This window comes from Rattus norvegicus, chromosome 7, assembly GCF_021556685.1.
Source record: "Rattus norvegicus strain SHRSP/BbbUtx chromosome 7, alternate assembly SHRSP_T2T, whole genome shotgun sequence".
NCBI lineage: Eukaryota > Metazoa > Chordata > Mammalia > Rodentia > Muridae > Rattus > Rattus norvegicus.
In genome coordinates, this window is record NC_141540.1 from 55739233 (window position 1) to 55750414 (window position 11182).

Below are 11182 nucleotides of genomic sequence, written 5' to 3' on the forward strand. Positions count from 1 at the left end.
TCCTGTTCTCAGTTCAGTGGTTTGCTGCTGGCATTCGCCTCTGTATTTGCTGTATTCTGGCTGTGTCTCTCAGGAGAGATCTACATTCAGTTCCTGTCAGCCTGCACTTCTTTGCTTCATTCATCTTATCTAGTTTGGTGGCTGTTACCTAAAGACTATACATGGACTGACCCTGGGCTCCTACCTCATAGGGAGCAATGAATAGCCTAGTAAGAGCACCAGTGGAAGGGGAAGCCCTTGGTCCTGCCAAGGCTGGACCCCCATTGAACAGGATTCTTGGGGGGAGGGCGGTAATGGGGGGAGGATGGGGAGGGAAACACCTATCTAGAAGGGGAGGGGGAGGGGTTAGGGGATGTTGACCTGGAAACCGGGAAAGGGAATAACAATTGAAATGTAAATAAGAAATACCCAATTTAATAAAGATGGAGAAAAAAAGATTTGGATCAAAACCTATCTTTAAGTTCTGGGGGTTTTTTAATTTATTTTCATTATTCTAATATTGTTGTTTAGTGATTGTAATATGTAATTCTCATAACATCTCGACCTCTTTTCTTCTCTGAAGAAACCAAAGAAACTTTGTCATTCTTAAAAAGAAACATGGTGTTGTATGTTAGAGGCACTGGAAAGTTTTCTCCATTATTCTTTCCCCTGGGACGTTACAGTGAATTTCAACACAGACAGAGGAAGCTGGATGAGGTGAAAATAAACTGTCCATTGCACTTACCACTCTGTGGTGTTCGATGCATCTGCAAAGAAGCCAAGCTTCCTTGTGTTCCCTGAGCACTCATTCCTAAGCCTAGATGCTTTGTCCAACTTGGTGAATTGTTAATTTGTACAGCTCTCTCTCTCCCAGCATATACATGGACCATATCAATCTTCCTGTAGAGTTCAAGGAAAACAGGCCGTGGTGAGCCAATCACTGATGAGCCATAGGCCAACAGATGGCTTCCTGACCTTACCTCACCAACTAGCTGTGTCATCATCCCTTCCATAGAGAGTTTAAGGGTACACTGAAACTCAAGATACTTTTGGTTTTCTTCTATTGGGGGACAGTTAATTGTGTGAAAAGTTTCAATAATACGTCCTGTTGGTCTTATCTTCTTTAAAATAAATAGATGATAGATAGATAGATAGATAGATAGATAGATAGATAGATAGATAGATAGATAGATGTGACAGAGATAAAGATAGATGATAGAATAGAAGATAGACAGGCAGATAGACAGATAGGTAGATGATAGATGTGAGAAAGAGAGAGAGAGAGAGAGAGAGAGAGAGAATGATAGGTAGATAGGTAGATAGGTAGAGAACCGAATAAATAAGAAAGAAACTAGACTAGCAAGATGGCTCATTGAGTAAAGGCTCTTGCTGCCAAGTTGCCAACCTCAATCACCAAACCCTCATAGTAGAATAGAATCCTCTCCTGCTACTTCTCCTTTGACTTCCATACATCCTCTGTGTCCTTCACATACACATGCACAAAATAAAAATAAATAAATATTTTTTAAATGGTGAAAAGCATCAGAAATTCTACTGCTTTGCCAGGATAGTCTTTTTAAAAGATTGTATTACATAAGTCTGTTTGCCAGTTTCTTACTTCCCCACTAAGTCACTAATAATTATAATAATAAAAGCAGCCATCAGTTCTGTTGACCTGGTGTGGTCATCACAAGACTTGCAAACTCTATCACATTTCATACATTTGTCTACCAAAGACGTGTGTTTGTGTAATGACAGCTACAGTGATCCTGAGAGACACTGGCCTATGCTGGGAAAGTTCTCCCACCTTAAGTTACTTCCTGTTCTGCTCAAACACTGCTCCCTACCTGTTCAAATCAAATATGTGCAAGGCATGGGGAACAGAGGACAAGGTCCTGGTCTCATAGACATTCATTACAGAAAATTGATTTTATTGATAAACAAAAAGTTGCTGACCAATATCACTTTATGTAGTGATAAAGGAAAAATGTTTCAACTATTCCACATGATGGGTGCTTAAAGATTATGCAACATAGGCCATAGAAAGGAGCCTTTGATGTAGAGTCACGTAAATACAGATACAGCAGAGGACAGATGGACTATGTAGGAGATGGAAAGACATTGACAAGATTTGGGAGTGATGTCACGGTGGACATAAGCAAGGCCCAATGATACATGTGTTTCAGAATGTAAGTCAACATTTTATGCTAACTAAAAAACCTTTTTCAAAAAATCTAGAATAAAAGGAAAGGGACCACTGGATTCAGTGGTGGAGAACGGCAAACTATTCACGCTAAGATATAAATTAGAATAAGATGCCTACAGACCTAAAGGGGTGGGGGTTGGGGAAGGGATACAAAGTTTTGAGGCAGCCAGCAACAGTCTAAAGGTATGAAATGGTCATTTTCATCTGTATGTATCTGTATGTATGAGCTAGCCTATTTTATTCCAGAAACATTATGCTATCAGATGTTCTGATTCTCGCAAATAGCCTGCCCCTTCAGAAATACATGATACACTGCTAGGAGATGGCACATGGCTGACAGCAAATCCTATGGTGCTGACTTCACGGTAGCAAGATATGTATGAGGAGTGTATGTGAAAGCACCAGTAAACTTTCTTTTATATCGTCACTTTGAGCCAATACATCCGTAGTCCCCTCAGAAAATTTGTTTTGAGGTCCTCTCTGAGGAGGGCACCATCCTTGACATTAGATTCAGTTATAAACCTGACTCAGTACCCCAGTAGACTTGGGTTCAATTAATGCAAACAGGCAATTAAGTTACTGCAATCCAACTGGATCAGTACCATCAAGTAAGTGAAACTCGGGTGAAGTGGAAGTTTCTGGACATGCCAGGTGATATAGACTCACGTGGTAAGGTTGCCTCATGTTGGGTTTTGCTGAGGCAAGACCTGTGGGAAGACATGTGATGTTTGGAGAAAGTATAAATAGGACTCAACAGACAGTGATGGAGGACTTACATAGTCTTGCAACAGCTTGATCTGCAGTCTTCACCTTTGCTGATCTTTACTTCATTGAGAGAGGCAATACAAGTCCTGGTCACTCCTGCTGACTCATGCTGATTCGGAAGAGGCCTGGCAGTTTCTGCTGGATTGTGCTACTGCTGCTGATTAGTATTTGCTGATCGGCACTACTGAACTAGACTGCTGCTGTCCAGGGGAACGGAGATTGGAATCATCCCAAGAAATCCCTTCTAAACAGGCCCTCATCTCCTTGTCCTAGTTACCATTTTTTCTCCCCTACCTTTAGAAGGTAGACTAGAAGAGAGGGTTGAAGTATTTTTGAGAATTCATATTAAAAGTAGGGATTTTTTTTTCCTAAATCTAAGCCTACACTCAGGTACTACAGGTGTGTGTAGAACCATTACTTAAAAGAATTCGGAAAGTGGCTCTTCACTGAGACTTTCTACTTCTGCAGGTACTAACCAGGCCGTATTGTGGGGCTTTCAGGGTCAAGATTGTGATTTAACAATAAAAGCAAGGAGACATCTATAGAGTTTAAGGCTGTTGGCCTTTTGCTGAGGCAGTCTCTCAGCTAGCTTCTAAGTTAACCCAACTCCTCTGCCATTGAGGCTCTCCTCCTGTCTGTCACTGCTCTTCCTCTCTGCCTTGCTCCCGTTCTTTTTCCTTCAGTCTCATCTGGTTTGACCCAGCCCACTTGTTCTGATAGGTCTAGCCCACCCCCATCCCCCAGCTCCAGTCAACTGTTCTCAGATTACGCAAAACATCACACTCCTTATTCATACAATTGGCTTTGGAGGCTAAGTTACCCTCTTCAAGGCAGCTTGCCTTTCTTTTGGGGGCCAAGTGAGGGAGGGGCACACATGTACATATGGAGCTAACTTGGAGTCACTGGCCAAACAATTAACAATCCAGAGCACCCAGACACAATTTTTCATAGCCAATCACTACGATAGTTGTGTATCCTCTGACAGTGGCTTAGAGAAGAAAAAGGTTTGGAGAATTACAACCCTCTATGGTTAAATCTAAAGAGATGCAGAACACTGAGAAGGTGAGCACTAAATCTACAGCAGCAGATCCCCTAGACACTGTATGCTTAGCCATGAACTGTGGACTTTAAATGAATGCAGTGGGAAACCACTGTAATACAGACTGCGTGCACGCACACGCGCACACACACACACACACACACACACACACACACACACACACACGCAAACCATAATCCATTCAAATAACTTTCTGTGAAAACTTAAAAGACACCACTGAACTGAACTTTTGCCCAAATTTCACAGCGCATTGCTTTAAACGAGCTAAACGAGCTTATGAACTTCACTCACATTTTTTAATGCTCTGGTGGTGAATTCAATCCCATAAGGTTACACGGCATTACTTACCTCACATATTTTGCAGTGGAAGTTTTTCAGTGACTCAACACCGGCTTCTTGCTTAGCTCAGGAAAACTTGTCAATCTTTGTGGTCCTCAAAGCTGTCATTAATACACACAGCCTCAGATTTTTCTAGGTGATGTAAAATTAAATCACGAGCCCTTGCAATGTATTCCAATCAGCTACTCTATTAGCTGTTTTCAAATGGTAATCAACTCGACTCCAAATGAACAGTTAACATATTCAGCTTGCTCAATGGCTTCTATGAGTGCACTCGCCATTACAAGTTATAATTATATTACTTTCAGAAGTCATTTACAGCAATTGAACAACCAAGAAAATGCCAAATGACTTGTGTGACAGTACAATTAAACAACATGAACTGAGAGACTCTATTTCATATTGCAAAAGTTAGCTATGATGTTATGTTTTGACAGACATGATAAATTTTAGAACAAATGTGGACACTGTTCAGGTTAAGGCTTTATAGCATTAGATTCTGGACTACCAAGCAAAATGACCCTATTATGTGCTATGTGCCATTAAATGCATTTCTAATAAAGAGGAGCCCTTCCCCCCTCTTTTAATTAAATGACAGGTAAGAATCTGTCAAAATACTGCCTGGGAAAAAAGCAATTAATTCCTCAGAGCACCCATGACTCGCCGCAGTCTGTGCTAAGAACTTTATATTTTGAGAGTCCTGTGGTCATGAATGCCTGGCATAAGAACACATCTTCTTCCCAGACTCTCTTGGTTTCAAATGGCTCGTTTTATACACACCTCAGTGTTATTGACCATTGCTACGAAACACATAACCAAAGGTCTAAGAGCTTAAAGTAACAACAACCTTTTCTCATGGTTCATGTGTAAATCATGTCATTCTGCTTCCCTGGCAATGTCTAGACTACCAGATCAGCTGGCCGGTCAGTAGTCACCTTGCTCAGATGGCTGCTTGAAGACTTTGTTCTCTTCCATTGGAGACCTTTCTACCTGCTTGCTTGAGCTACCTCACAGCAAACAATTTGGTTCCAAGAAAGGACAGTTGTGGCATAAGCTCGTAGGCAAGAATATAAAGCCATGTAAACACTTGCCACAGTTGGAAGAATAGCAGCGTCCCAGAGACAAACAATGGTGTAAGCCTTTTACATCTGCCGCTCATATCTTGCGTGGTAAAAGAGGCCTTGATGGTGTGGATAACTCAAGGTGAAACGGGAAGATTAAGATTTCAAGGAGGGTGCAGCGGAATAGGAAGTCTCACAAGGAAGAACTGAAGCTGCAATGCTGTGGCTTGGAAAGTGGAAATGGAGGAAGGGAGTGAAGCCAAAGAAAGCAGGTAGCCCCTAAAGCTACAGGAGGTGAGAAAAAGGATTCTCACCCAAGGCATCAAGAAATAACGCATTCTTGACTCCCCAAAGCTCCCAGGGAATGAGCCACCAACCAAAGAGTATACATGGAGGGACCCATGGCTCCAGCTGCATATGTAGCAGAGAATGGCCTTGTTGGGCACCAATGGGAAGGGAAGCCCTTGGTCCTGTAAAGGCTTGATGACCTAGAGTAGGGGAATGCCAGGGAGGTGGGAGGGAGTGGGTGGGGGGGAGTACCCTCATAGAAACAGGGGAAAGGGTGATGGGGTAAAGGGTTTTCAGAGGGGAAACCGGGAAAGGGGATAACATTTAAAATGTAAATAAAGAAATATCCAATTAAAAAAAGAAAGAATGCATTCTTGACACACCTTGATTTTAGCCCAGTGACCTCTCTGACCTACAGAACTGTCTGTTGTTGTTGATCTGCAGCAAATTTTGTTAGTATATCAGTATACTTACCTAGTTTTTTAAAGAAAAAAAATAAGAAACAAATTCATTTGTCAAATCTCTGGTTTGGGGGGGAGGGTATTTCTTTGTTTTTGTTTTCATTTTTGTTTTTTTACAGTTTGTTTATATGCCACAGCTAAAGCCCTGGGTAGGGAACTGAATTTGCAGTTCCTTATAACACTCTAACAAGGATAGTAAACGTCCAAGCAGACAAGTACCATTTCCTTCAAGATATTTTATATGATCGAGTTTTTCTGTTGCTAATTTAGCAATCATGAACTTTGTGACTTAACACACATTTTCTAGCACAGTTTCTGTAAGACGTCTGGTGTGGATCCTTCTGGGCTCAGGTGGCGATGTTAGAAGAGCTACAATCCTCACACAGGTTCTGGGGAAGAATCTCATGCCAAGTCAAGTTCCAGGAATTCAGTCCTTTGACACTGGAAGCCCCAGGATACCATTCCCTTGCTGACTATAAGCCAGAGACTATTCTTGTGGCTTCTCTCCAATCCTTGCTCACGACTCCCTAGATACATCAAATTCTCCTCATTCTGAGTTCCCAGAATTCTGCTGATGTTTCTTCTTTCGAGAGAAGAAAGTTTCCTAATAAAGTGTGTAATCTCCCTTTTCTATTTATTTGGTTTTGTGAGACAATGTCTCACTATATGCCCCAAGCTGGCCTTGAACTTATAATCTTCTATCTCTACCTCCTAAATTCTGGGATTATTGGCATGTAATCCCACCACATTTGGCCACAATCTCCCTATTTTAATACCCATAATCTTAATGACGTCTGCAAAGTTTTTTTGCCATATAACAACAGGTAGTCTCGGGTTGCAGAGAGCAGGCAAAGGCATTTTGGAGGGTATCTTTAGGGACCCATCCTACCCAATACAACTCTCCAAAACTGTACTTCGTGCCAAGAGTTTAGAATGCACATGAATCTGTTCTGTGCCCTGTCTAGCAGTAAACCCTTGGAGGCGGGAACAGCACAGATGAATTCATCATCAGCCCATCATTCACTGGCTTCAATGGCTTCTCTAGGAGACAATTTATCGAGCTGTTACTCCTCCAAAATTAGTCACAGTTGGTTATTTCATAACCACCTCTGCCTCATGTTAAAGGCTGGGCTTTCAAACAAACAACAGCACTTATTTTTGCTCTAACCTCATAAATCCCCTTGCTTGACAATGAAGACCACCAACACCTAAGTCAAGTGATCCAACAGAATCTCATGACATCACCGAGGGGGGCTGTGAACCTGCATCTGTAGATCTTTCTTCACTCCATGAATATATTTGAGTGTTCTAATCAATATTCAGAATCTACTTAGTGGCTCTGTTGACAGACATGATTACAGCATTGGGGGCAAGCTGCGATTAGTCCACTTGACAAACAGGAATAGTGTTTGTTTTCTACTTAGAGTTGCGTGAAATAAGATGGCTTGGCAGAGAGAGGCAATACCTATATTTAAAATAAACCAGATGCCTCACTGATTTATTCCAAAAATATTCTTTTAGTCTATTTTATCAGAGATTCTGGGGCAACACTGAGAAAACAAAGCTAAGAATTAAAGAAAGGAACGTCTAAAATTTGTGAGAATTTTATGCCAACATTTTTGTTAAGTATTATTCAAGCCGAAGAGATATGTTACATGAATGAGCTGGTAAGATCCTCTTGCTAGTGATGAGAATTTTAATTGTTTCACTAGGGAAAAATTCAAAGTTCTACCCAGGATGGAGACAGCATCAGAAATATTAAAGCTGCCTAGAAATATAAGTTTGGAACCTTTTGTTCTAACTTTCTACAGTAAGGTGGAAGAGAGCCTCCTTCTGGTCAATTGTATGGAAAGGAATTTTCTTTTTCTACTCAAAAGTTTTTTATCTACTTTCAAGCTGAAATTACAACCAGCTTCTTTTATGGAAAAGGATTCAATAATATTAACGCAGAAGAGCGAATAAAAGAATCTTTGTCAACTTCCTCAGCAGAAACATCCCCAATGGCACACATACTTCAAAGTTACGAAGGTTCTGTGATCTTTCAACTACAAGGTAATCACTTAGCACAATCAATCATTTCAAACAAAATGCTGTCCACACACTATGTTCTCCGACTCTTGGTATATTTAGGACAAGCTGTGTAAGCTTGAAAGTGAATTTTAAGTGACCTTTTCTGCATTAAAATATTTATTATTTTGGTGTAGTTTAGATGTAGACTCCTGATATATATTTATAATAAGTACACTGTAGAAGCATAAATTGCAATGCAGACATTTTAATTTAAAATACATCAATTTGATTAACCGAGTCATATTTTTCTATCTTATCAAGTTAAATTATGTCTGCAGTCAAATCCCTCAGTAATGTACGAGCTCACCCAAGATATGTCCTGCCAAGAGAGTACTTGGCACATAGTAGGTAGCCAATAAATATTGAAAATGATAAGCTTGTTTTTTTTTATCAAGGTCTAGGTAGTATGCCAATTTTCAACCATGTGTAAACTCTTCGAATAAATGCTAACAAGAATCCAGTTTGTCCCGTGTCCAGCACACCCGAGAGTTTCTTCTCCTTTAATTGAATTGCATTCTGGAGAAGGACATTAAATGATATGAACTGGGCTTATTCTGAGCGTGAAACGTGAAGTGCCAGCTCTAGATACTCTAAGGATACACAAGGATGTCAGAGCTACAGCCTAACACCTAACTGTATGAACGCAGACATAGCCACTGATCAAGAAAGACAGCAAGTGGGGCTTACGTACCTCCTTCTACACGATCTGGGGAAGCCTCCCAAATTTGTTTGTTTCTGAGATTTGTTCTAGGTTTTCTAGTGTATGAATGTGTGTGCATTATTGTGAGTTCCCATGGAAGCTACAGGCATTAGGCCCCCTGGAGACGAAGATACAGGGGATTGTGAGCTTACTCGTAGTCATTCAGAATCGAACGTAGTCACTGTAGTCACTTCGAGAGCAGCGCTCACCCACTGAGCCATTCGTCTGGCCCAGCCCCCTGAATTCTTACTTGCAGAGACTGAACAGGGGTTCTATACTAGGTAAGTGCAAGGCACTGTGTCCACACAGAGGTGACAGGAGGTATAAGCCTCATTCCTGAGAAACTTACAATGCAGAGCTGAGACAAAAAAAAAATAAACATACAGAAAAGATAGACATGTCTATTGAAAATTAGAGCTAAGGGAGAGTTTGGAAAACTTTTCTTTCTCATCTCCTGTGGGGTGGTGGGTTGTGAAAAGTACCCTGATTCCTGGTCAAGACAGGTCAAGAAATCCTAATAGCAGGCACATTCCCAGCCTCCCAGATCAGGGCCTCACTAGCTGTAACCCCCCCACACATACACACACACAAACCCCTGTAGAGAGGTTTGAGACACACCAAGTCATATAGAGCAATGCCCCAAGCCCCTCCTCCACAGGTGAGGACCTAACCACAGGTCACATGGGCTCAAGACAGATCCGTCATAAAGACAGGACCACGCCCCTGAGTATGTAGATGAGGTGGCCCACCCAAAAAACTATTTAAGGGTCGTGTTCAGAATTAAAGGTGCGCAAGAATCACTCCGTTGTCTGAGAGCTTCTGTCATAAGAGCTGTAACACCGACTGGGGAAGAGATCTGCACTCCCAAAATCACTGCCAGAAGCCCTCCTGCACCCCTCACCTGGCTAATCCATCTTCTGCTGGCTCAGCCCAGCTTGAAACAGAGGTAGAACAACACCTGCCTGAGTTCTCTTCAGTTCTCCTGAACCCACGAACCTAGTCCAACCAAAGAGGCCAACAAACTCCTTTACCTTAAGCACGCCAGCTCCATAAGATACAAGGTACCTGAATATTGACATCTTCCTGGAGAGATTTAGGAACTGTTAAGGAAATTTGAATGCAGGCCAAAAAAAAGAAGACCACAGGACAGCTGGGGGCTTCGTCTCATAATCAAAGCATTGCTTACAGTAGGTTAGTCCTTACTCACCATGTGTGAGCGCAAATGCCAGATAGATAATTCCAGAATGTGCTTCTTACTGGGAGCCACACATGGGTGCCTTTGTACGCACATTGGGTATTGCTTTACATGGTAAGTCGATTTTCATATGCAGTCATGGATATTCAAGAGCTCGAAACCTTGACTTACAAAGGCTGAGGCGCTCCTTCTCCAAAGAGATTCATGTGTCCTGTGTAAATAGGAATTTTGGAAGCATATTCTGAAATCCCCAAATATTAAAGTTTAGGAGGCCAGGAAGCTCCCCTTCCCACCACTACCTTGCTGCCATCAAGAGCCAGTAAAGTCAATGGCCACGTTAACATGTCCTCACCATCCTCATTCACCATTCTTCCCTGAAATGTCCCAGAGCACCTGCATTAATGCCTCACGGGGAGCTTGTCTTAGTCAGGGTTTCTATTACTATACAAAACATCGTGGCTAAGGAGCAAGTTGGGGCGGAAAGGGTTTATTCAGCTTATATTTCCAGTGTTGTTCATCACCAAAGGAAGTCAGGACTGGAATCAAGTAGGTCAGAAAGCAGGAGTTGATGCAGAGGCCATAGAAGGATGTTGCAGTATAATTAAAAATGGTTTCTTTTATCCCACACTAGTAGTGGCACCGGCATCTGTGGGATATTTTTATCTCAGTCAACAAAGTGTCTCACCCTCTAAGCTCCATCCCATAACACACTGCCGATGGTTATTCTCTGAGCCTGGCAACAATCTCTCTACCCATCTAGTTCCCAAGGCAGGTTGCCACCATGCCAGACACACACATCCCAATTCCGTGGTAGGGTCAGTGTTTCCAGCCACCACACACTCTCTTGAACTCAGTTGAATCACCACATGAAAGAACACACAACACAATAACCTCTGATCCAATTGATAAGATATAATTGCCCATCTAAACAGCACAAAATCCTGTACACATCCTTAAAAATAGTCATAAGAACCTGTAAATGTGTAGAGAGAAATCTTAACATCACTGCCATGTTCTCTCTGCTGCTCACCGTGCTCTCTCCTCTCTCTCTCTCTCTC